Here is a 25,993-nt window from a genome sequence, read left to right as displayed (position 1 = left end):
GGAGACACAACCAAACCATATCATTCCACCCCTTGCCCCTCCCAAATCTCATGTCCTCACATTTCAAAACCAATCATGCCTTCCTAACAATTCGAAGTCTTAACTCATTTCAGCATCACTTCAGAAGTCCACAGTCCAAAGTCTTATCTGAGACAAGACAAATCCCTTCCATCTATGAGCCTATAAAATCAAAAGCAAGTTAGTTATTTCCCAGATATAATGGGTGTACAGGCATTGGGTAAATACATCCATTCCAGATGGGAGAAATTAGCCAAAGCAAAGGGGTTACAGAGCCCATGCAGGTCCAAACTTCAATAGGGCAGTCATTAAACCTTAAAATGACCTTTGACTCCATGTCTCACATCCAGAGCATGCTGATGTAAGAGGTGGTCTCCCATGGCTTTGGGCAGCTCCACCCCTGTGGCTTTTCAGGGTACAGCCCCACTCCTGGCTGCTTTCACAGGCTGGTGTTGAGTGTCTGTGACTTCTCCAGGGGCACAGGGCAAGCTGTCAGTGGATCTACCATTCTAGGGTCTGGAGGATAGTGGCCCTCTTCTCATAGCTGTACTAGGCAGTGCCACAGTGGGGACTCTGTGTGGGGGCTCCAACTCCATATTTCCTTTCCACACTGCTCTAGCAGAGGTTCTCCATCAGCGCCCCACCCCTGCAGCAAACTTCTGCGTAGACATCCAGGCATTTCCATACATCCTCTGAAATCTAGGTGTAGATTTCCAAACCTCAATTTTTGACTTTTGTGCACTCATAGGCCCAACACCATGTGTAAGCCATCAATGCTTGGGGCTTGCACTCTCTGAAGCAAGGGCCTGAGCTGTATGTTAGCCCCTTTTAGCCATGGCTGGAGCTGAAGCAGATGGGATGCAGGGCACCATGTCCCAAGGCTGCACAGAACAGGGGAGCCCTGGGCCTGGCCCAGTAAACCATTTTATCCTTCTAGGCCTCCAGGCCTGTGATGGGAGGGGCTGCTGTGGAGGTCTCTGACATGCCCTGGAGACATTTTCCCCATTGTCTTGGTGATTAACATTTGGTTCCTCATTACTTAGGCAAATATCTGCAGCTGGCTTGAATTTCACCCCAGAAAATGGGTTTTTCTTTTTAATTGAATCATCAGGCTGCAAATTTTCCAAACTTTTATTCTCTGCTCCTCTTGAATGCTTTGCTGCTTAGAAATTTCTTCAACCAGATATCCTAAATCATCTGCCTCAAATTCAAAGTTCCACAGACCTCTAGGGCAAGGGCACAACGCTGCCAGTCTCTTTGCATAGCAAGAGTGATCTTTACTCCAATTCCCAACAAGTTTGCCATTTCCATCTGAGACCACCTCAGCAGGGACTTTATTGTCCATATCACTATCAGCATTTGGATCAAAGTTGTTCAACAAGCGTCTAGGAAGTTACAAACTTTCCCACATTTTCTTATCTTATTCTGAGCCCTCCGAACTATTCCAGCCTCTCTGCCTGTTACCCAATTCCAAAGTCACTTCCATATTTCCAGGTATCTTTATACCAGCACCCCACTCCTGGTCCCAATTTACTGTATTAGTCTGTTCTCACACTGCTAATAAAGACATACACAAGACTGGGTAATTTCTCAAGGAAAGAGGTTTAATGGAATCACAGTTACACGTGGCTTGGGAGGCCTCACAATCATGGTGGAAGGCAAAGAAGAAGCAAAGGCACATCTTACATGGCAGCAGGCAAGAGAGCATGTGCAGGGCAACTCCCATTTATAAAAACATCAGATCTCATGAGACCCATTCGCCATCATAAGAACAGCACAGGAAAGACCTGCCCCCATGATTCAATCACCTCCCACTGGGTCCCTCCCACAACGCATGGGAATCATGGGAGCTACAATTCAAGATGAGATTTAGGTGGGGACACAGCCAAACCATATTGCCATGTGAGTCACTTACGTACTAGGAAGGCAAAACCAGATTTTTTGAAATACCCATGTTGAATCTGAGCTCAAAATCATATTAAAATATTAAATTGTACCTTAATTTGTGATAAAGTATTATTATCCAAATGATAATGTACACTTTGAGAAAGAAAGATTTTAGGCGAACATACTTTTGGATTGTACACTTAAATGCAATTTAGCTTGAATTTGTTATTCAGTATAGTCAATAATGTTATATGGTATTTAATTTAGGCCAATAAAGTGTTGAATACCTAATTATGTTAAGGCCTTTAAGACAGTTAAGACCTTGCCAAATGTTCATATGATGCTTATTGAGTTAATTATCAGGCAGTTACTTATCTGATCATTGTTTCTTAATTTCTATTGAGCCAGTCATTGTCCATTATAAGAAATTATTTTCCAGCTGTAGTATTTCAGTGCTGGGTTTAGATTATAGACATTAAAAAAGGTTTATTTAGGACTACCTTTAAAGTTAAATCTGATAATAATTATTTGACTGGTAGAGGCACTCTAGGAAAAGTTTGAGTAGTGGTGGCTCTCCACTTTGGCTACTGAGTAAAATTACCCAAGGAGCTGTTTAAATTCCCATGTGCAAGTGCACCATCAAACTAATTAAGTCAGTCTCTGGAGGCATTTTTTTTTTAAGCTCCCAAGGTTCTTCAAATATGCAGCCAAAGTTGAGAAGTAGTAAGGAAAGCCTCCTGGGGAGGTCTTTCTGTAGCAGAGTGCTCCTGCTGTTTGTAATTGGGTAGCTTGAGTAGCTGTGAAGTTATTTAAAGAAGCTTATTTTCAAAGAGAAAGAAACTTGCCAATATCTGGAGAGGGGCAGAAAGTATGTGTTGCTTGCCCTAAGTCTCCATCCTACAAATACCAGGAGAGTTTGTCCTGATTTTGAAAGGATTTAGGAAGTAACATCCTGCTTGTGTCAATGCATGGTGTTTGCTTTGACTTTTGTTTGGCATCTTATTTCAACTACAAGATCAATGGGAGCTAACATTTATTGAGCACACCTGCTAAGTATCAGGCACTGTACTATAAACATCACTGTCTCACAGCCAGGAAAGATAGAATTATTCACTTCGAAATAAAAAGAGTTCTGTTTTGTTAGAGGAATCTTATCTCTGTGTAATTGAATGAATATTTAGTCATTTATTTATTCATCTGGTGACATTTGTTGAATACATATGCTATTCCAAAAATAAGTTTAAACATGCCCAAAGAATACAAAGGATCTGTATTCATTATCTGTTGTTTCATAACAACCTTAGTGGCTTTAGATGAAAATGTATTTAGCTCTTGATTCTGTGATTGATAGTTTAGATTGGGCTCAGCTGGGCAATCCTCTCGTCTTGGCTAGGTTTGCTCATGCAACAGCGGTCAGCTGTAGTTTGGCTTTGCTGATCTTGGCAGGGCTCTCTCACGTGTCTGGGAGCTTTAGCTGAGACAAGCTGGCTGACCAAGCTCTGGTCCTTTGGCCTCTAAGCCATCACCAGGGTCAACCCAGATTTGTTGGAATATGGAGTTAGGGTTTCCTAGAGAATGCCTAAAGTATCCAAGGCACCTTAGGCCTGGTGTGAGAACGGCACACCATCACTTCTGCCACATTTCCTGGCCAAAGCAAGTCACAAGCCCAGTCTAGACACAAGGCGTGGGGAAAGAGATTTCATTTCTTGATGGAAGGTACTAAAATGTCACATTTTAAAGGGCAAGGAAAAAGGAAAGAGTGAGCAATTATGGTCCATTTTTTGCAGTCAACCACAGGTAGAAAACTTTAATTCTATCTTGGGACATTAGAGGATGTTCCTAAGAAATGGTTACATTTGAGCGAGTTTCAAGGGTAGAAAATATATTTCAGGTGGAGGCAATAGCGTAAGGAGAACCGTCAAATTGTACTTTCATTAGTGAAAAACAAAATGGAGACAGTTAAGTTCCCTAAATGTAGAAAATATGTCTAGCCAACAACTGAGCATGTGGAGGGCACTCAGTATGTACTTTCTCATTTACATCAAACGGCAGTGAAGTGACTAAGAGTGTAGGCCCTTAAAGCTGGTATAATAACCTGATAGCCTTACCATTTACCAGCTAGTAGACCTTGAACAAATTACTGTGCCTCTTTAATACAATGAGGAAAATAATACCTCTTATAGCATTTGCTGCATAACAAACCACCCCATGACTTAACAGCTTAAAAACAACAGCCATTTACTCAGCTCCTTATTCTACAGTTTTATAGTTTGGGCCATCTTAGGTTGGAGGTTCTTCTGGTCTCAGCTGGGCTCATGCCTGTGTCTTTGGTCAGCTTGCAGTCAGCTAGGTGTCTCTGCTTCTGGGGATTGGCTGGCTACTGGGGGAACAATAAGGACAACTGGACGACCACATTCTCTTGTCATCCAGCAGGCTAGTGTGAGCTTATTCACATAGAGGATCAGCAGGGTTCTAGAGTGAGGGGAGTAGAATCATTCAAAGCATGTGGGCTGGATTCAGCATTGACACACCATTGCTTCCACTGAGCTCCATGAGCTAAAGGGAGTGACAAATCAGCCCACCATTAAGAGTAGAGAAATAGACAGCATTTCTTGCTGGAAGGAGCTACAAAGTTACGTTGCAAGAAGTGAGGATACAGGGAGGGGAAGACTTGTGACCATCTAGGGAATCTTCTATACCTACCTATAGCTCACAACAACCCTACGAAAAAAAAGTTAAATATAACTTGATTTTTCTAGGTGAGGCTCCAACCTAAAAAGTACTAGGCTAATCATAGATGTTCAATACATGGAAAGTATTAACTTTTTCCTGTAAAAATTAGAAATAAGATTTTAAGTCAAATTCTTCAATTGCTTACTTTTATAGAATATCAGATGAACCTCCAAGTGCTTCTTACAAAGTTGAAGTGTTATACATTCTTTCCCTGTTGCAGAAACATAATGTAAGTGAGGAAAGCTTACTGCCTCTAAGTGCATGTGTATCTTGGCCTGACAGAGGCTGGCAGCTGCACTGTGTAAAATATGCTTATTCAACATAAAGAGTCAACTCAGGAAAAGAACCAGAGACAGTCAAGTATAATATTTCAGCTCCCAAAATATTTAAGGCCTTTTATCATGGGTAAGAACTCATTTCAAAAGCTATACAAAGAACAAAAACCTTAATAAATTGTTATTGATTTCTTTTTACTGTTATGAGTATTTTCATAAAACCAGCTAAGCCTCATATAGCTCTAGATTGATCCATACATTGCTTTTGGATCCCATAAATTGCATTCAATGGAGATTTATTTATCTGGCAGCTAAAATACCTCTAATCAGTGATGTGAACTGGATCAAAAAATACCTACCCTCTTTGAAATAAATAGAACATCAAAGAATGTGTAGTGTAGAAATATGACAAATGTGCATTGAGGGTAGTGCCAGCTTTTTTATAATTATGGAACTTCTAAGCTCCTTAAATGGTAGAGATCAGATGGTTCTCGGGCTCCGCCTCCTGACTTCAGCCTGCTTTACCCAACCCATCACCTCCAGAAGCTCCAAAGCCCACAAAAGGGCCATCTATCCACCCGATTGTACATCATTCCCAAACACTGAATGTCCATTGTACTGCTGTTCCTCTTATGATTTTAGAAAGTCTTAGTGGTAAGGTGATTAAGAACTGTGGCTCTGATCCTCATGTCTCTCACTTTCTTCCTCTCTGAGTGACAGGGGAAGCTTCTGAAGCTACAAGCCTCATTCCTTATTTCCTTAATAATGATTGTACAAGACATGTTTACGTGGCCATTCCATCACATTTAGAGTCATTTGCTGTTAACAACAACAGAAATATTGAATCCCCAACAATTTATGTCATCAGAAAAGAAAAATGAATATAAATTAATTAACATTTTCAAGACAGCCCAGCACAGGTTTGCTGATGGTCTTGCTTTGGCTTTCAAAGCCTGCTAGTCCCCGTCTTGCTCTACGGCACTGGAGTATGGGTCACTTTCTGGAAAGACTTCAGTGCCTTTGCTACAAAGAGTAAATAGTTCGTTCTGAACTCTCATTTGTTTTTAAAGTAATGTTTTATGGGCCATGTAATGAAGTACCTAACATAGTGCCAAGCACATAGTCATAAGTATTCGTAGACCTGATATGTCTGTCTTTGCATGCCTGAGAATGATTTCCGGTTTATAAAATTTGTGTTGGCAAGGAAAGCAGTTTTTGTTGCTACTGATAAACCATCTGGGGCTTGATATTCTAAATTTGATGACTCTACTTACACATAATATCTTTCAGGGGGATTCCACATTTTTTATGTTTGTTTGCCAAACTAGAAGTTATGTACAAAGTTGTAAGCCCAAAATCTGAGAATTTTACCCTGGCAAACCCTACAAATATTTTGAATTACTGCAATGATTTTTTAGTAAATAAAATGTCAATGCAAATATGTAGGACTAGATTTCAGAGATCCCTGAACATTCTATGGTTTTTAATACTGGCACTGTAGAGAATTTATATTATATTGAACATTTTATATTGAGCATATGTCTTGAGGCCGGGTGCAGTGACTCATGCCTGTAATCCCAGAACTTTGAGAGGCTGAGGCGGGTGAATCACTTGAGGTCAGGAGTTCGAGACCAGCCTGGCTAACATGATGAAACCCTATCTCTACAAAAAATACAAAAATTAGCCAGGCGTGGTGGCGGGCACCTGTAACCCCAGCTACTCCAGAGGCTGAGGCAGGAGAATCTCTTGAGCCCGGGAGGCAGAGGCTGCAGTGAGCCGAGATCCTGCAACTGCACTCCAGCCTAGGTGACAAAGCAAGACTCTGTCTCAAAAACAAAGGGCAGGGGGAGCTTGATGTTGAATTGGATGTGGGAGGAAACTGAGAGGGTGGCAAACAGGGAGGACCTAGGATTTGACCTTGGCCAACTAGCTGAAGGTGGCACCATTTCCAGAGAGAGAGGCCCTGGAGGATGACTCCATAGGCAGAGGACAATGGAGAGTCCAGCCTTGCGCACACTGGGGCAGAGGGCCTGGGGATACCCAGGTAGAGAAGCCCAGGTGCAGCTGGATGTGGGATGGCAGCTCAGAAAAGAGGCTTGGGCCAAAGATACAGATCTGGGATAATGGCAACCTGATGGGAAATGAAGGCATGGTTGTGGATGACGTGTCTAGGAAGATAATATGCTGCAAAATCAGGAAAAGAACCCAAGGCCATACCTTCAACCACTATGGTATTTCACAGCTAGGGAGAGGAGCCAATCTCCTTGGGTGTTTTCTCAAATGTGTGGTTACCATAATTTGTCATCATCCTTTGACCCATACCTCTGCCTTTTAAATTGGCATATGGATGATAATGATTCTGGATAGTTATGCAGTGTCTGAAATTTGGTCTGATATTTTCTCACAGAAACTTACACACAAACTTCTGTCTTGTGGATGTGAGTTGACTGACATAGGTAGGCAAAATTCTTGCTTGCTATTTGATGATTTAAGTGATAGAAGTGAAAAAAAAATTTTTAAGTTCTGGTAGGTAGACTTAGAGGCTTGATCAATGCAAGTTTGCATTATCGTTAGACTTTCTAGCTAGTGCCCAGGGTTTCCTGTTGCGTCACACAACACAGTGTCTGGTTGTGCCTCTTTTCCTGACATTAAAATTCATCACTGGATTCAGAAGAACCTGCTCATTTTAAAAACTAAATGTATATATAATATATTCAAATGGACAGCTGGTATCTGATTATTCCTCTGTTTTAGTTACAGCTGTGTTAAATTCAATTATAAATTATAAATCATAATAGCAGAATCAGCTTGCTTTGAATGTAGGAAGATGCAGATTCTTCTTTAAGTACGTTTTTGAATAAAATAAGATTTTGTTAAACCAGCCAGGGAAGCAGCAAAAGGAATTAATATTTATTGGGTGCCTAGTCTGGGCAAGGGCACTGAACGATGCATGTTGCACAAGATACAAATGTAGCCGGTTTTGGTAGGGGTGTCAAATATACTTTTCTATGCTGAATGGCAATCTGAAATACTGAAGATACTGAATGGAGCTGACATGCAAACATAGGCACATGTTTGGAAGGCTGGCAGAGTGTGTTATCAATATGGCTTAAAGCGCTAGTCTAGACCAAACAGAAGTGCCTCAAAATAGTGGTAGTGCCCAACTGTCATTCCATATGTCAGTAGGATTTGTCCTGAAGATATTGCAGCTGACTTCTTGGCCAGTACTGTCAGTATCATGTGGTAATAATGGAAGGATAAGATTACTAACAAAAGATCCCAGGCTGTAATGAGTCCACTAACTTAAATGGATTCTTTCTGCAATATACCTCCCATCTCAAGCTGACATGTATGGAAATGAACAATTCCAAGAGACCCAAAAACTTTGCCATGGCAGACTGAGGACCCTATGCCAAATAAACATGGTGTTACTACCAATAAAGTGATCTAAAGAAACCTCAACAGATGATGGGAAGTACAGTTTCAGACATTAATGTCTAGCTGCCTTCTGCTGGAAATTGAAAGGAACAACTAAGATTGCAAAATGTGCAAATGGAGAAGCCCTCTCTACCAGAAGCTTAGAGCCAGCCAGAGGTCAGCAAGGCACAGGCTGCAAAACGCCTTCTCTGCAAAAGTAGCTGGCACTGTGAATCTAATTAAAATCCCAACATGTGCATATTGCATGAGGGACTATAGCTTAAAATAAAATTGCAACTGTACACATTCATTATCTATTAACCATCAGTAGTTACAACCTTAAAGAATACAGGATTATTTTTGGTACTATTCTTAGTAAGACTGCAAAGATATGCATTTATTCACTCCATCAATATTTACTAAGCACCTGCTCTGCTGTTAGTGCATGTATTAGTCCATTTTCATGCTGCTGATAAAGACATATCTGAGACTGGTCATTTATAAAGAAAAAGAAGTTTAATGGACCCACAGTTCCATGTGACTGGAGAATCCTCAAACGATCATGGAGGAAGGTGAAAGGTATGTCTTACATGGTGGCAGGCAAGAGAAAATGAGAACCAAGCAAAAGGAGTTTCCCCTTATAAAACCATCAGATCTTGTGAGATTTACTCACTACCATGAGAACAGTATGGGGGAAACCACTCCCATTATTCAGTTATCTCCCCATCAGGTCTCTCCCATAACATGTGGCAATAATGGGAGCTACAATTCAAGATGACATTTGGGTGGGGACACAGCCAAACCATATCAGTGCCTTAGTTATAGCTGCAAAGACAAACATGGAGTTTGTGCTCATGAAGGTTCTATTCTAGAGGTTGTGCATAAACACAAAGGCCAATAAATAATATGCTTTCAGATAAGGATAACAGGAAAAGACAGCAGGGTAATGAGATGAAGGCTGAGTGTAGTGGAGTGGACGGGAGAGTTTTAGAATGGTTGGTCATAGAATGCTTTTCTAAGAACATGATCTTTAAGCAAGACTGAAAAAATAAGGAGGAACCAGCTGTATGGTGACCTGAAGGATGTTCATTCCAGAAAACAAACAGCTAGTATAAAAGCTCCAGGTGAGGGGAAGCTTGACATGGTCAAGGGCTAGAAAGAAAAAGCACATGAGAAGTCATGGAGACCAAGGAACCAGCTGAGGCTGGAGTGGTTGGGTCCACCTGCCCCATGAGGACCCTTCAAAGAATGTTGGTCAAACTGAGCTGAACAAAGTGTACTGTGTCCATTTAAACAATGAAGGTCAATAGAAAAGCTAAAATGGCCTAAATCATAAAGAAAAGTTATTGTCATAATAATGTATTGATTTATTGTACATTCTTTCCCTCTAAGAATTATGGATCATTTTGTAAGTGGATAGAGAAATGTATTTTAGGTCAGCTTTGACATACAGCTTAAAAACAGTGGCATATTACCCTCAAACAAGTAACAGGCCAAGAGATTTTATATATATCTTGTTGAAACTTTTATATTTGAAAATACTTTAAAATAATGCTATTTTAATTTCTATAATAAATTACAATAGCTGTATAACTTTTGAGGGATGCAGAGAAAACTACATAGAAATAATATAGCAAACAAGCAAAAAAATGTGGCTCAAAATCCATATCTTCTAAATCTGAGTCTTTATGTTGTGTGAGCTCAGATACCACCTTCTGGAATAGATTCAAAACATGATCTGTTTCGGCCTGGGCTTTAAGGATATACATGTGAGAAACTTTGGTTTATGTCAATCGCAGTGTAGACTCGTTGTGTGGGAAGAGGAACAATGAGCTGTATCTGTTTTATCTTGCCACATCCTGATTATGACATGCTCCAATACTACAAGAGAAATAAGATGAAATAGCATCTGCTAGTTAAGAGTTTAGAAATAGGAATGAATAGTCTAGCTCAGTGATTCTCAGTCCCATCCATATATTCAGATGCCCTGGGGACACATTCACAAATATCAATATCCAGGCCCAATCCCTGATCTATTAAGCCAACTTTGAGAGTTCGGCCTGGGCATTAGTGTATTGTGAAAAGTTTGGGCTGGGCGCAGTGGCTCACGCCTGTGATCCCAGCACTTTCAGAGGCCAAGGTAGGAGGATCACTTGAGGCCAGGAGTTCAAGTCCAGCCTGGACAGCATAGCTAAATTCCATCTCAACAATACATAAATAAAAATTAACCAGATGTGGTGGTACATGCCTGTAGTCCTAGTTACTTAAGAGGCCTAGGTGGGAGGATCTCTTGAGCCCAGGAGTTAAAGGTTACAGTGAGCTATGATCACACGACTGTACTCCGGCAAGGGTGACAGAGGCCTCGTCTTAAAAAAAAATTTGCAATGGATAGCCAGAGTTAAACACCACTGGTCTAATTTAATAGGTCGCCATAGTCTTTAGGATACCGTTGGTTTGATTTTCACCATCTTAGTCTTTGTATCTTATATCTTATCATCTGGGTAGAACTTAATTATTTTTTAGAGACCAGAACTTATGGTCCCTAAGGTTAGTTTGATGGGAAAGTCTTTTCCTTTCTTCCTTCCTTTTTCCTTTTATTCTTTGCTCTTTTGAAAATGTGTTTTCCTTCTAAAGTATAATCTGGAGATTGGGAACTCTTAAAATCTATAAAGGCATAGTCCATGGTAATTAAACTTCAAGTTTCACGTATCCATTATTCAGAAATTAATATCTGCTTCTAAAAATATTGAAGTTGTTATAATAAAGACACACAAGATTTTTTAAAACATATGAAATAAAAAACTTGTAATTGGCATTGGTGTAGGCAGAGGAAAGAAAGAGCTAGACGAAGGTAATTGCTATAATTAAAGATAATTACAGCTTTGAGCATCCAGCCAGCCATGTGAAGGGAAAAGAAGAAAGGAAATATGATTTTTGTATGTGTAGTTTATCTTTTATACAAAAAGGCAAACTAGTTCACCGGGACAGAACACCTTCTGCTAAGAACTAAAATCTCTAAGAGTTTATCACACAGACACATAAAGCTTTATGTACCACACAGTAGAACAATGTCATTAATCGTTTTATGAGAAATTCAGATAAATCAAGATGATTTCTTATATTAATATTTTATAAAAGCTACTTTTATGACATTACTTCATCAGTAGGTTCAGCTGCTACCTCATGGAGTCCCAAGCTCACGCAGTAGGGCCATGCCAGCTGCAGTCCTGGAGGCTGTTGGTATTCCAGTGAGCTGTGGCAGGGCATGTCCTTCAGTTCATCTGAAAACCACACCAAGTCATAGATGAGAGGAAGTGGGGCAGAACACCACTCTGTTAGGAAACGTGAGATTGGAATTTGATCTGTCAGGTTCACCCTACCCTTTTAAATTCTTGCAGTAGTAGTATTATGATACAGTCTTTGGGAGAGTATTAATAGTTTGAGAACTATACTGCAGTCATACATCTTGGTGTCTTAGTTGGATCCTGGCTGCAGAATCAAAGACGTATGATAGATAAGTGGCTACTGCAGAATACCTTATATTGTTCTTAATTATGTTCTTTGTAAAGGGAAGCAAAGTGTTACCAGTGACTACTAGTGGGCCAGTTGCCCCCAAAGTTTGTTTATTCCTGAAACATTATAATACGGCAATTCATTAAGAAGTACAATGAAGTAGAATTTTGAAGAGTTTGGAGAAAGGCCTAAAATATGTGATATAAAAAAGACTGAATTATTCTTGTTTATGGGATAATAGCATATTGTTTTACAATTTGTGTCTAGAAATCACGTAACTGTTAAAATAATTGCTTACAAAAAGAACTAGAATGAAGCCACATAGCTTATATTATTTAATCCAAAAGACAAAAATGGTACATACTGCTTTTCCCAATAGCAATTACTAGATGTCAGTGGCTACCCTGATTTTCCTAGATGAGTTTTCTTTTTGTCCTAAAAACACATCTTCTTGTCCCATTTTGTAAGTCTATTTTTCTTGAAGTTTTCCTGTAATAGAGGCATGAGAAATAAGCACACACTGATTCTCCCTGAACCAGATTCCACTGTTATATTTCTCATAGTAAGCATTGGCAGGACCACTGCCACGGCTATTTAGTGCAAACCTCATGCTTCTAGGAGGTGCCACTCAAAGAAGTATGGTCTATGCTCCTAGCATAGCCAGACCTCCTCAAAGCCTCAGTGGCAGAGAAGCGTGAACTCGAGTTCCTGACTCCATGTGCAGTTCTTCAAGCTCCCATGTTTTGTTTTTTAAGTTCTGTTTTCCTTTTCTTTTTTTTTTTTTTTTTTTTGTTGTTGTTGTTGTTGTTGAGACAGAGTCTTGCTCTGTCACCCAGGCTGAAGTGCAGTGGCACGATCTCAGCCAGCTCACTGCAACCTCCACCTCCCAGCTTCAGGCAATTCTCCTGCCTCAACCTCCCAAGTAGCTGTGATTACAGGTGCCTGCCACCACACCCGGCTAATTTTTTTTTTTTCTTTCTATTTTTAGTAGAGATGGGGTTTCACCATGTTGGCCAGGCTGGTCTCGAATCCCTGACCTCAGGTGATCCACGCACGTCAGCCTCCCAAAGTGCTGGGATTATAGGTGTGAACCACCATGCCTGTCCTATTTTTTAAGTTCTTAATAGAACCTTGTACTCCATAAAGATCCGTGTTTCTTTTATGATAAATTAACTTCAAGTAACTTCCACATTTCTAGAAGATGTCGTTGGCACCTTTTTCCTGCACTTCCCACAACGCATCTCTAATATATGCCTGTCCCCACCTGCAGACTTGCCGCTTTATCGTAGGCTACTCTCTCTCTCTGCCTCTCTATTGAATGCCTTTAAAATACCCCTTCCAGAAAAGGAGTGAAAACATAGCATAGAGAAGTGAAAGGGGCAGGGCCGTCAGAGCCACACCGTGATATTCGCTCTCATTGTACAACCTGAAGACTTTCCTTGGCTCTACTTTCCAAAGAAAATGGAAATTGGGGGTAGAGTGACCATATTGACTGCCTTATATACAAAGGGCTTCGAACTCAGCACAGGGGAAGGCTGTCTTTAAAGTGTTAGCTTAATGAATCCATATTCTAAGGCCTCTCCAAAAAAGTTCTTAATACTATGGCATATAATGTAAGTTCCACATATGATCCTTCAACTTGAAACCCACTGTGACATTCAAAATATAAAACTCTTCACATTATACTCCAAGACTTTTCATAAACACAGCCTTAACCCATAACTTCCATTTTATTCATGATTTCCAAATAGAAAAAAAAAAATAGAAAATCTTGAGGAAGACAATGTGATTTTCATTAGCTATAAAGATGTTCAGAATTGCATTCTTTTTCATGCATGAGGTCTTGTAATCACATTAGCTCCGTGGCTTTCTAAAGAGGGGCAGTTTTCTGAGTTCTCCCTGTGGACTTCTGGAGTTTCACTGCCTCTGCCCATGGGGACCCAATGGGAGATTAGATTTTTACTTTCACACAATGAACCAGGAACACAGTGAGGCTTGTCTGCAGAACCAATGAGATGCAAAGGGACCAGGAAGAGGTGGCACTTCAGTGCCCACACAGGGAGAGAAGGGGTAGAGAATAGACTCAGGATTGGGCAGTGCAGGACTCACGAGCTCCAGACCTGTGTCCTTCAAAGGGTTTCCAGTGGATGACCTACTTTGGAATCACTTAGGACGCAAGATAAAAATATAGATTCTTGGCCAGGCGCGGTGGCTCACGCCTGTAATCCCAGCACTTTGGAGGCTGAGGCAGGCAGATCACTTGAGGTCAGGAGTTCGAGACCAGCCTGGCCAACATGATGAAACCCCATCTGTACTAAAGATACAAAAATTAGCCAGGCATGGTTTCACATGCCTGTAGTCCCAGCTACTTGGGAGGCTGAGATGGGAGAATAGCTTGAACCTGGGTGGCGGAGGTTGCCGTGAGCCGAGGTCGCGCCACTGCGCTCTAGCCTGGGTGACAGAGCAAGATCCCGTCTCAAAAAATAATTACAATTTAAATTTAAAAATTAAAATATATATTCTTGGGCCCCTCTCTAACTCGATTATATCTGGGCCTCAGCCCTTTAACAAATTGCCTCCTGTGTTACAAGGCGGGACTGGGAGAACGTCAGGGAGTGAGGGAGTCTGGAGGGCATCTTTGCCTGGGAAGGACGGCAAGTGAAGCCTATGAGGCTGACAGATGGAGGGGCAGGTGTGCTGAAGGGACCTGCAGGCCACGTGCTCTGATACAGATGGAGGCTGGGTATTCCATAGGGCCACAATCACACTCATCACTTAAGTTGACAGAACATGCACTTGCTCAGAAATGTTCTGTCCCATTGTTGTGTCTCTACTAGAGACCCTCCAGTTTTCTCCATATTGCCTTTTGTGTCAGGTCCAAAGTCTTTTTGGCTCCCCCAAGGTATTAGCAGCCTTTGAAATGAACAAGAACCTCTTCCAAAGAGCATGACTGATTCTGATCACTGAGTTCCACATTCAGCCGTGTCTGACTGAAGAACAGGATCTGCACCAGTGTTACTGTTCTGTCATACTGATTTCCCCCACCTCTGTTGACTTAGCTTTATCTTCCCTAAATTGGACAACGGAGGAGAGGGAGATCGATGTATTGGAGTATATAAATATATACATACATACATACATACATACATACATACATACATATGTCATTCTCACAGAATTGCCCCTGGATTAAGGCCAGCCACAGGCAAAGAGGTGAAGTAGAAAACATTTACCTGGAAAGCCCCCTAAGTCTATTCTCCCATGTCCTGTCTCTCTCAAATGCACAACGCCCCTGTGTCCTGGCCTCAGCCCTCTCATCCTTTTCCTTACCCTCTTTTCTTCACCAGGTGACATGGTTGCCAGTCATTTATGTCTTGGTGTGATTTCAAATGCATGTGTCACCTCTTGCATGAATATTTGCTGTTTTAAGCTTTTGCTTTAACTGTAAAGTGAAAGCAGTTTTCTTCCATTCAGAAAGTGGGGGAGGTAGGCTCTATACAGCAGCTTCCTGGTCCCTGGGATCTAGCCCATCCTCAGAGGCCGGCTGGCCCTCGCTGTGGTCAAGTGCACACGTGGGAGGGAGTCCCTTTCACCCTGTGAACATGCAAAGGGTGTCTTTGGAATCCACCAGACACATTGGGGACAGTTCTCAGCTTGAAACAACATCAGTCCAAGGGCATTGCAGCTGCATCAATGCCATGGAGCCTCTGCCGCCAGGCTAAACAGCATCCAGCAGCAATTATTGTGATTAAATGTTGTTTCTAGTGCAACATGGCAGAAGTGAAAGAGCTTGTGGCTTTTTTATTCTGATTGCACAAGCTTGGAGTTCAACAATAAATGGCTTTTCATTTGTGGTCAAAATATAGCTCTGTATTAGGAACCTAATCCTAAACAGTGAACTCTTGCAAAGTTCATAGTGGTCCAATATCATTTCATATTCATGGTGTGATTAGAAGATGAAATTGTGCCTGGCACATAGTAGGTATTTATCAATTATGTGCTTAATGAATGACAGAGTGTCAGCGAGTAGGAAATATCATCCAAGGTATTAGTCAAGAAACCAGTGAAACCAACCCGAGGTGCCGACTGTCTGTAGTAATAGAAACAGAGGTCTCCAGAATCTCTTATCACATTTGGAACCTCCTCAAGCTTATCAAGTCCTGAGATTAGAAATTAAATGGATCCATTTCCAACTTGCTTTCTCTGTAAGATTTTTCAAAATTTTGCGCATATGCCTTTAAACAGCCTCAGAAGCTTTCAGGAGAAGTGTTTTCTTTCTACGTTACCTGTCCGTGCACCATCTGCATGTTTTGGTTCTGTCTTCGCATTTTGTTGAAAGGCTACTCTAAATTTGAATTGTAAATATGTAAATATGCCAAGTACATGTTAATGAAAAAACAAAGAGACTCATAAGTCAGCCCTGCAGCCGGTGTACCGTGGTGATGTTGCCAGAGCGCAAATGGTGTTTTGGAAGGGCTGTCGGGAGTGATTCCCGGCGCTGCACGCTGACTAAAAAGGCCGTCCACGGCTTCTCTTCCTGACATCCACCCCACTGGTGTGGCCTCATCAGCTCTGCCTCTGAATTACTAAGGCCCTGCTTTCTGGGAGCTGAAACTATTGATCACCTTGAGAATTTAAGGTTCTTGCTGGAGCAACATTCGCCTTTGTGTGGAAAGTCCTGAATTTTTATCTTAGACTTTAGGAATCACTGGCAACTTTTATAAAATGATAGAAGCTAAGAGTTCGAAAGAACCCTCAGAAATGACCGCATTTTTCAGAAGGGGACTCTGAGGCATGGGGAGGCTTGGACTCGCTTCAGGCCACACAGCAATTCAGTGGAAAAGAACAGAGCAAAACCTGGTCTTTACTTCTACATAGCAGCCATGTACCCCCTCACTGCCATTTTACCAGACTCGAGTGGGAAGGACATCAAGAAGGCTCCTAGGAAACAGAAGCTCTGACTTTATCGTCCCATAATCTTTGAGTAAGCTGAAAGCCAGGTTTCAGCTCCAGGGATCCAGCTGCATAACCTTCAGCATCTGTACTAGAGCTACTTCAAATGTAGTTCACAGACTGGCAGCCTGGACGTCACCTGGGAGCCAGTCAGAAATGCAGAGTCTTGAGCTCCGCTCCAGATTTGCCAAATCAGAATCTATAACAAGATCCCAGATCACCATATATACATCTAGTAGCTCTTCTAGAACAGTGCTTCTCAAACTTCCGGGTGCATCACGATCACCTGCAGGGCTTGTTAACACAGAGGTTGCCGGGCCCCACTCCCAGAGTGTCTGAGTCATAAGTCTGGGAGAAGGTTCAGAATTCTGCATTTCAATAAGTTCCCAGGTGCTGCTAACTGGGACCACCCTTGGGGAAGTTCGATTCTACAAGAACCATGACCCTGTCCCTTCCTCTACAGGGGCTTAGGAGTCACACCCCTTGAGTCATCTGCCTTCCCTGCCCTCTCCTGGCAGAAAGCTGTGAGGATAAACTCTGGACATATATTTTCAAATACAAGCTCTGACTTTCTCTAATCAAGCTAGTCTCTCTTGAGACATTTCCCCAGCCCTAAGTAATTCACAATAACACCAGTAAATAACTTGGAGGGATGTGTTTTGAGGATTTTTGTTCTATTTTTATGAATCAAGAAATATTTTGCCTGGCTTTATGATGTTTTAAAACATCATAAAGATAGCCATGATTTAAGCACTGGGTAATGATTTACCAGTGCTATATTTTTGCCAGTGCTGGGTAAGATATTAACACTGTGAAGCCAGCAGTCCTTACGATGGCAGTACATCTAATGGTGTGGGAGAGACCACAGGACACGTTCTGTGACTCGGCACTAGCTCACAGTGAACCGGTGTTACAAACTCCTCTGTTGACATTCCTTTGACGAAGTGATCATCTGCTCTTAAATTCTACTTCTCCAATCTTGAGGTTTACTTTTCCCAGATCCAGCATCTTTTGCTGTGCAGTCCCAGTGAGGTAGTAGCTGTCTGCAGAAACAGGGCATTTGTAGTTAGCCCAGGCTAAACAAATGCTAAAAGGAAGTGGATCTTTTCAATATCATGAGCCATGAGTAGGAAATTTGATTGAGAGGCATTTGTGTCAAGCAGTACATTTTTGAACCTTGTGGCAAAGAAACTGAAGTTTATTTTTTGTTAAGTCTTTTATTATGGAAAAAAAAAAAAAGGTGGCTGAATTACTGTCCCTCAGAAGCCAAATAGAAACAGTGCAAAGCAATGCTTAACAGAGTGTGACTGCAAATAGTGCTGGTCTCAGTCACCCAGTCTGCCTGTAAATACCACATCCATCACAGCAAAGCTTGTGGGATGTTTGTAAAGCCCTCCAGATCCCTTGGAAGGAGGTTTATGATTAATGCATGGCTGGGAGTGAGCAGTGGGTGTACCAGACGGGAGTGAACATTCTTCTCTCTGGCACTAAGACAAGTCCTGATAGAGTGAAGTTAAGATTGCCAGGGAGATGGGTGTGGCTCCCACGTCCTCACCTGTCTGCTGCTGTCCCAGACAGGCCAGATGCCTGGAGGTTGTGAATACATGGAGCTAAGAGCGTGCTGGGCGGTGTGTTAGAAGAGGAAGTGCTGGGGACAGAGTCTGGGAACCTGTAGCTACATGACCCTAAATAAGGCACTTAACTTTGAGCCTCAGTTTCCTCATCCATAAAATTGATTCAGTAACATCTACCATAAAGGGTCATGAGGACGAAATAAAATAACCCGCAGCAAAGTGGGTGGCAGACACATGGTCTGTGCTCACTTCCATTTTTCAGTGCTTTTTATGTCAAGCCTATGAGTCAAAACTGGTATGTAGCGAGCCTCTTGGGGACCCTGGAGGGAACTTGGGTAAAACCACAGTGATGGATTATGTGCAGGCAGGAGCACCGTGGAGACCCACCTACCCTGGCCAGGTGGTCGGGCAAGCAGGCTTTTGTGGTTCCTTGTGCCCCCATCAAGTTTCAGCATCACTTGAGAGGACGGAGCAAAAGGGTTTCTTCCGACCTTACCACCTTTGAAGACCTGATCAATATGTACTCCTCTTGCCTCCTTTTCTTCCTCTTAACTATTAATTCATCCAATAAATACTAAGTGCCTACTGTGTGCCACCCACTAGGGCTACAATTATGAACCAGATAGGTCCGTTCGAAGTTCCTCCCTCCTGGGGCTTAGCCCAGCAGAGGAGACACTTGAATCGCTTCATAATTTCAATTTTGAGCCAGGAAGGAAAAAACTTGTAAAAGACGGGCCTCAGCTACACCTGAGAGGTGGGAGGGTTTCAGCATCAGGAAAGCTGCCCCAAAGAAGTGAGACTCATAGGATGCTTAGATTTATCAGATGAAAAACATTGGAAAGAGAGCCAACACTGTTTAAGGCTCCTTTTTCCTTTGAGAAAGGGAAGGTCCAGCCCCCTTGAGGCTTGTGTCAGGAACCTAGGAGCTGGAGAAGGTGTGAAATTGTCATTGCAGAGAGGGGTCAGTAGAACACTAAGCTTGGGGACATGGTGAGATCATTGGCGTTGAGAGGCCTGCTGCAGGGGATGAAGACACCGATATTACGGTGCTGTGACTTTTCTCAGGAGATGTTCAGCTGCTTCAGTGACAATACAGAGAACCCAGATGGCTGTGTTCATTCCAGAGTGAAGGATTTGCCTTAAGGCCAGGTGCAGTGGCTCACGCCTGTAATCCCAGCATTTCGGGAGGCCTAGGCTGGCAGATCACTTGAGGTGGGAGTTCAAGACCAGCCTGGCCAATGTGGTGAAACTCCATCTCTACTAAAATTACAAAAAAAATTACCCAGGTGTGGTGGCACGCACCTGTAGTCCCAGTTACTCGGGAGTCTGAGGCAGGGAATCGCTTAAACCCAGGAGTCCTTAAAATTGATTTCAGTAACATCTACCTTAAAGGGTCATGAGCCGAGATCATGCCACTGCACTCCAGCCTGGGCAACAGAGGAAGACTCTGTCTCAGGAAAAAGGATTTGCCTTAAGACACACTTAGCTTATTTTTTAATTGTTTGCTTAGTGTGCTCATCCCTATTACTCTCCTTCTCTTCCTTGTGGTATAAATTATGAATTAAACTTGCATTTTGAGAATCCACTTGAGAATCTACTCACCATTCTTCCTACAGAAACATGTATTCAATAAAAATTCCTTACTGGCTCCTATTTCCCAGGTCATAGAGGTGCTGGGAATATGGTGGGAAATGAGGTGGAGACATCCCTGCCCTCAAGGAAATTAGACTGGATGAGCTAACATGCAAGGCAGGAAGAAATAGAACCTAAAGCCCAAAATACACACTGTCTGAAACGTTCCATGAAGCCTTCTTGTGCAAAGTGAATCCCCGTTACCCGTGCTCCTTATGCGGTCAGTGTAGAACGTATCGCATTAGCCCAAATAGAAGCACATCTCAGGGTTCTGTCGGAGTGCATGTGATACGGGCTTCTAGAAGGACCATGCCCTTGCACTCTGCCTCCCTCCCTCTCTCCTCTCTCTCTCTCTCTCTCTCTCACTCTCCCCCTCTCCCTCTCTCTCTCCCTGTCTCTCTCTCCACCATTAAAAATGAACCTTGAGAATTGGCTTCCAAGTCAGAATTTGGGGGGAACCAACCTTAGAAATCATTCCTTACCCATCAAATTCACTTGCCTCTTGGCTTGTCGGAAGGCAAAAGTGTTTATAAATAATAAACTATATTATTTCTGTGATGTAAGTTTAATGTATTCTTGAAGACAAGTGACAGCCCCACACACCCCTCCACCAAAAGGGTCAGCTTTCCTGTTCTCTGTGTGGATCGATAGGTCTGGTGTGTACGAAAAGTGATCGGGTTATGCTGACAGACGGCCGTGAGGATTTGTAACTTGCTCTTAGGATGAGTGCCGGGCTCTTTCTCCCGTGAGCAGCGAGTTCTGATAGCAGGGTCAGTGTGGTCTGGTGATGTTAAGGCATTCCAGGTTTCTTTCAGCTACACTCATTCTTAAACTGCTGCAGAAAGAGATATCAAGATATCGCTGTGTGGGGACATTCAAAAAGGATTCAGGAATCTATAAACAAGAATAACTTACCTTCCACCACCCTCTGCGCTCTGGGTGTGTTCAGCCCGTGACTCAGTGAAGGGTCAGAATAGGGAGATCTTGATAACAGTCGTGTGTAGGCAAAAGCCTTTGTACCTTAGCAGGATGGAACAGTAAACATCTGGGTAGGTGATTCCCTGTGTGTCTCCAACAGATACTCATCCATGCAAAGTTCAGTGTGGCAGGCTTGTCTGTAGCACAGTCCCTGTAACCTGAATGGAAGACTACCTGAATTTACACACTTTAGCTTAAAAATCTTTCTGGGACTTGAGGATTCTGTTCAGAATTGATTTCGCCTCAGCCTGTGCGGCTGTCAGTGTGCTCACAGGACCAGGGGACCCACCAAAGAATCTGCTTCCTCTGCCATCATTAAATCTGGTTACTTTAGAGCCCATAATGTGTCATTTTACCACATGGTTCCCACGCCTGGTAATGACCAGGAAGGAAAAATTGCCACTGGGATTGGGCCCTTGCTCTTATTTCATCCAACAGTGAGGGGTCATGAGTGGAGGTGGCTTCTATCATGTTTAATTATATGTCAACTGCAACAGCTGTAAAAAGGTAATGACTGTCATTACTGACCTAGATCTGCTTCAAAGAAACTCTAAAGTGTCTGTTTCCATATCTAATCTCACTGGCCATCCCAACTCGACCTAATTATTATTTATAGAATTTGCTATGATCAGAGAACCTACCTGTTAAGGATGTTTGGCCAAAGAAATAAGTAGCTGCCATTTGGTCTGCACCTTTCATTAATTTGTGTGTGTGTTTTTCCCTGTTGGAGTTGATCTTGGTGGCTGATAGTGCAGGCTGATGAAGACAATTCAAATGCCAAGCATAAGGCACCAACAGTAATTGAGCAGCTTTCCTTCAAGAAAGTTCTGCATAGGGCCGAGAACAGAATTATGCTGCCACCTTGTGGTTAAAAGTGACACCTGCTGGCCGGGCACGGTGGCTCACGCCTGTAATCCCAGCACTTCGGGAGGCAGAGGCAGGTAGATCACGAGGTCAAGAGGTGGAGACCATCCTGGCCAACATGGTGAAACCCCGTCTCTACTGAAAATACAAAAATTAGCTGGGTGTGGTGGCGCGCCTGTGTGGTCCCAGCTACTCAGGAGGCTGAGGCAGGAGAATCACTTGAACCCAGGAGGTGGAGTTGCAGTGAGCTGAGATAGCGCCACTGCACTCCAGCGTGGTGACAGAGCGAGACTTTGTCTCAAAAAAAAAAAAAAAAAAAAAAAAAGACGTGCTGTTAAATTAAAAGGCCAGTGGTTTTTCTAGTGATTAAATCACTTATTCATTAAAACAAATGAGTGGATATGAAAGGGTAAAAGAGTATGGAGATTTTAGTCCAAAATAATTAATCAGACAAATCTGTGAAAGAAGCCCCAATGAAAGTCCTTTAACCATAAGCACTGACCTTTCTCAAGGCTAATGACAAGTTCTCACGGTAGTTCGAAATGATACAAAATTGGAGTGGAGACTGAGGTCATACCACTGCCTCCTTTACAGCAATACTATATACTTGTATTATATTACGGTCTCCAGCCATGACTTTACATCAGTACAGCCAATAATGAAGCCTATTCTATAGCAAACAGAATTAATGTACAACTATTAATCTAAATCTGTGATCACATTAATATTACCATCTTCTGTGGCTCATCTTAATACAACATTCAGGTGCCAAAATTAAGTGTTAGTAGAGGTACAATTAAAATAAATGGTCCTTCTTTGCCCTGTGTGATAACTCAGAATATTTATGCATGTGGTCTGATAAGAGAATTTTTTAAACTTTGAAGAAATAGGCCCAGTGTGGTGGCTCATGCCTGTAACTCCAGCACTTTGGGAGGCCAAGGTGAGAGGAGTTCAAGAACAGCCAGGCAACATAACAAGGCCTCATCTCTACTAAAAATAAAAAAAGTTAGCCTGGTATGGTGGCACATGCCTGTGTTCCCAGCTACTCAAGAGGCAGCGGTGGGAGGATTGCTTGACCCAGGAGGTCGAGGCTGCAGTAATCACAGCACTGCACTCCAGCCTAGGTGACAGAGCAAGACCTTGTCTTATATAATATTCTGTAGTTGAATGCAAGTTTATTGAGTCAAGTAAGAACAGGATTCAGAGAAACAGATTTCAATGTCTTCATGAAAAAAATCATAAGGGATGCTCTTCCCAATGGTTCAGATATTTCCACTGGAAGAGATCATTCCTGATAGTCAGGACATAACTTACTTGATACTGAATCAGCCCAAAATAAGATGGTCCTTGTGGACCATAACCATGTCACAGGACAGCACTGCCTTGGGTGGCTTTTTCACAGAGAGCCTGGTTGGCACAGTGTGGAGTCTGGAAGTGCCTTGATTGCCACAGGGATCTTCCTGTTCAGGGTAACTTTTACTGTCCATACACTATGGCTCCTATCCACTTACTCTCTCCCCCATCACTCATCCTTTAAAAAGCCTCCCTGGCCACCTGAAAGAACACTGATTTCCCTCCACCTTCCCCTCATTCAAAAGAACAGAATGAGGACCCCCAAGCACTGCATTTAAGGGCAGTAAAACCAATACATGAGGGTCCAGCCTAGGGGCAGAGCACTGGGCTTTCTGCATGAGGCCTCTACCCTCAGCTGCTCCAAGAAAGTGAAACACAAAGTGATCCATGTGCCTCTGCACACAGGGGGAGGGGCGGGTTATCTCCATGCACAGGGGAGGAGCCGGTCCACCGACACACATTTACCAGGATGTCCATCTAGACATGTGAGCAGGAGGGTGAGCAGGCGACAGTCTTGGCTTAGTGTAGATGAGCTGCCAAAATTTAAGGAGATAGCCAGATAAGGCACGGGCAGCAGAATTTTGGAAACAAACATCCAGAAAAAAGAGAGAGAGACCAGGAGAGAAGGGTAGCAGTGCACAGATCTTCTCCAAAATGGGAACCGTCCACCCAGGAGGTCTGCTCTAAGGATCAAAGATTATGGTAGTCTAGATCCCCTCAGCCACCACCCCCACCCTGCCGCCACACACACACACACACACACACATACTCTGTCAGGCCTCTAAAGAAGAGTAGGTGGCAGTTGCTGGTGCAGCCACTCTTGACCGCCAGGGCTGCCCACGACCACGGGGACTGGTGTCCCACAGTCCTCCTGCAGAACAGCACTTAGAGGGTCCAAGAGGAGAAAACCACCCCAGCAACTGGGGCCTTTGTCCCTGAGGACTACAGTGCATCTGACTCAGAAACGCGCACCCCATGGTGATCACTCTGTTCACTGTGAGGATTTTGTCCACAGTAAGAACTTGGGGAAAAGTCTTTCAGTGGCTTTACAGACAATTCTAATTGAAGGGGAGTAAGCCAGGAGTTTCGACACATTTTCTCTTGGTTCCATCCTTTATTCTGCAGCTTGTAATCATCCCCTGTCATCCTCTTTCTCCCTGCACTGTTCTAATAGGCCGGGCACCCCACATCTCTCATCATATTCTACCGACCTCCTTCTGTTAAGAGAGAGGAGAGAGAAAAGAGAAACATGTACAGAAAAGAGACAGGTATTGGCGATTCTACACTAGGTTTCATGGATGGATCTCTGGCTTTTGAATAACGCACACAGCAAACTCTTTTCTAAGAACATGCCATTTTATAAATAGGCATTAATTAATCTGTTGTATGAATGAATGAAGAACAAACAGATGCCTGCACAGGAGATAGATACCTTTTGTCTGTGATTCCTAAAATGTTTTATGCTTTGGACCTGTATATAAAAATGTATTTTATATATCTTCATGGGTCACCATGATTTAGGTGCTTGCTTGAATGCATTTTAAAACCTATTGTGGTGCCAATTTGTAGTCTCAGTTTAAAATGAATTATTCTTTGCATCAACAAATCACAGAAGTGGTGGTTATTTTCATTTGGCTATAGCTGTCTGGGGGCAAACATGCAAAAGTAATTTGACTCGTTATTACTGTACGCCTGTCGTGTTAGGCATAATATACATACAATCAAACATAGGAAGAAAGAAGTTCTGTGGTACGCAGGAAGTCCTGCATTTATGTAATTATAGAGCCTTAGAAGATGTTCATGTTGATTCAAAGATTGAGGAAAACAACTTCATCTCTCAGAACACTCTCTGCATACGTTGTAGGTAAAAGTCTCTTTTTCTTCAGCTTTTTAATATTCCTTAACTTTGAATATTCACATAAATGTGACAGTGTTTCACCTGGAGATAATTTGGTCCGATTGAACCACCTTTGCCAAAATGGCTCTTATTCTCCCCATCTTAGGAGGCACGCTGGTTTGCTGCGAAGCCACCCCTGCCGTCTTGATACCTGTGCTCAGGGATGGCTGAAAACTGTCACAGCTTTATCACTGAAGCAAATGAAAATGTAAATACGGACAGTCTTTTTCAAGGAAGATATTGCACTGCTATCAAAAACCAAAAGTATTTGCTTTATTCATGACACGAGACCAACTTAAAGGCTATGTCTTTTCATTTAGAATGTTCTAGAATTGAGCAAATATTCTTTAAACAAGGCCTCTGTGATGACAGATCGTTTGATATACAACTCCATTTAAAAAATATCTATAGCTCTTAAAATATTTCGCACAAGGAATCTGATCACTTCTGTTTGGAAGTATTGGGACAGGGCGCAGTGACCCCTGTGAGTCCCAGCATCCCCACAGTGACAAGGAGCTTCCTTGATGGACACAGAGCACAGGCTTTGGAGTCTGAGACAGATGGACTCATCCCTCCCTGCCGCTTAGCTCCTGTGACACTCGGGGGAAGCCACCGCTCTGCTGGGATTTAGCTTCCATCTCTGTAAAAGGGGGATTAACCGTGCCTCCTACACAGGGTGGTGACAGCAATTAAATGAGGAAAGCATTTAGCAGAATCTCTGGTACATACCAGGTACGGAAATGTACTAGGTACAGCTCTTCTCTTGCAGTTGTTTATAAATAGGTCTTATTTATTGTCGGGGATGTATTCTTAGCACATACTTCATCCATTCACTTGAAAATGCATTTATTGGGTGCTGACGGCAGGGTAGTGAAAACATAGAATACATAACATACTCA

General features: G+C 42.6%; 1 protein-coding gene across 1 annotated transcript in view; it reads left to right on the top strand.

Annotated features, from left to right (window-relative positions):
- Window positions 1–25,993, top strand: part of PAG1 (phosphoprotein membrane anchor with glycosphingolipid microdomains 1) — a 141,171-nt gene that overhangs the window by 88,578 nt on the left and 26,600 nt on the right. The gene's annotated exons all lie outside the window — the stretch shown is intronic.

This window comes from Theropithecus gelada, chromosome 8, assembly GCF_003255815.1.
Source record: "Theropithecus gelada isolate Dixy chromosome 8, Tgel_1.0, whole genome shotgun sequence".
Lineage (NCBI taxonomy): Eukaryota > Metazoa > Chordata > Mammalia > Primates > Cercopithecidae > Theropithecus > Theropithecus gelada.
This window is presented reverse-complemented; position numbering and strand designations above follow the sequence as displayed.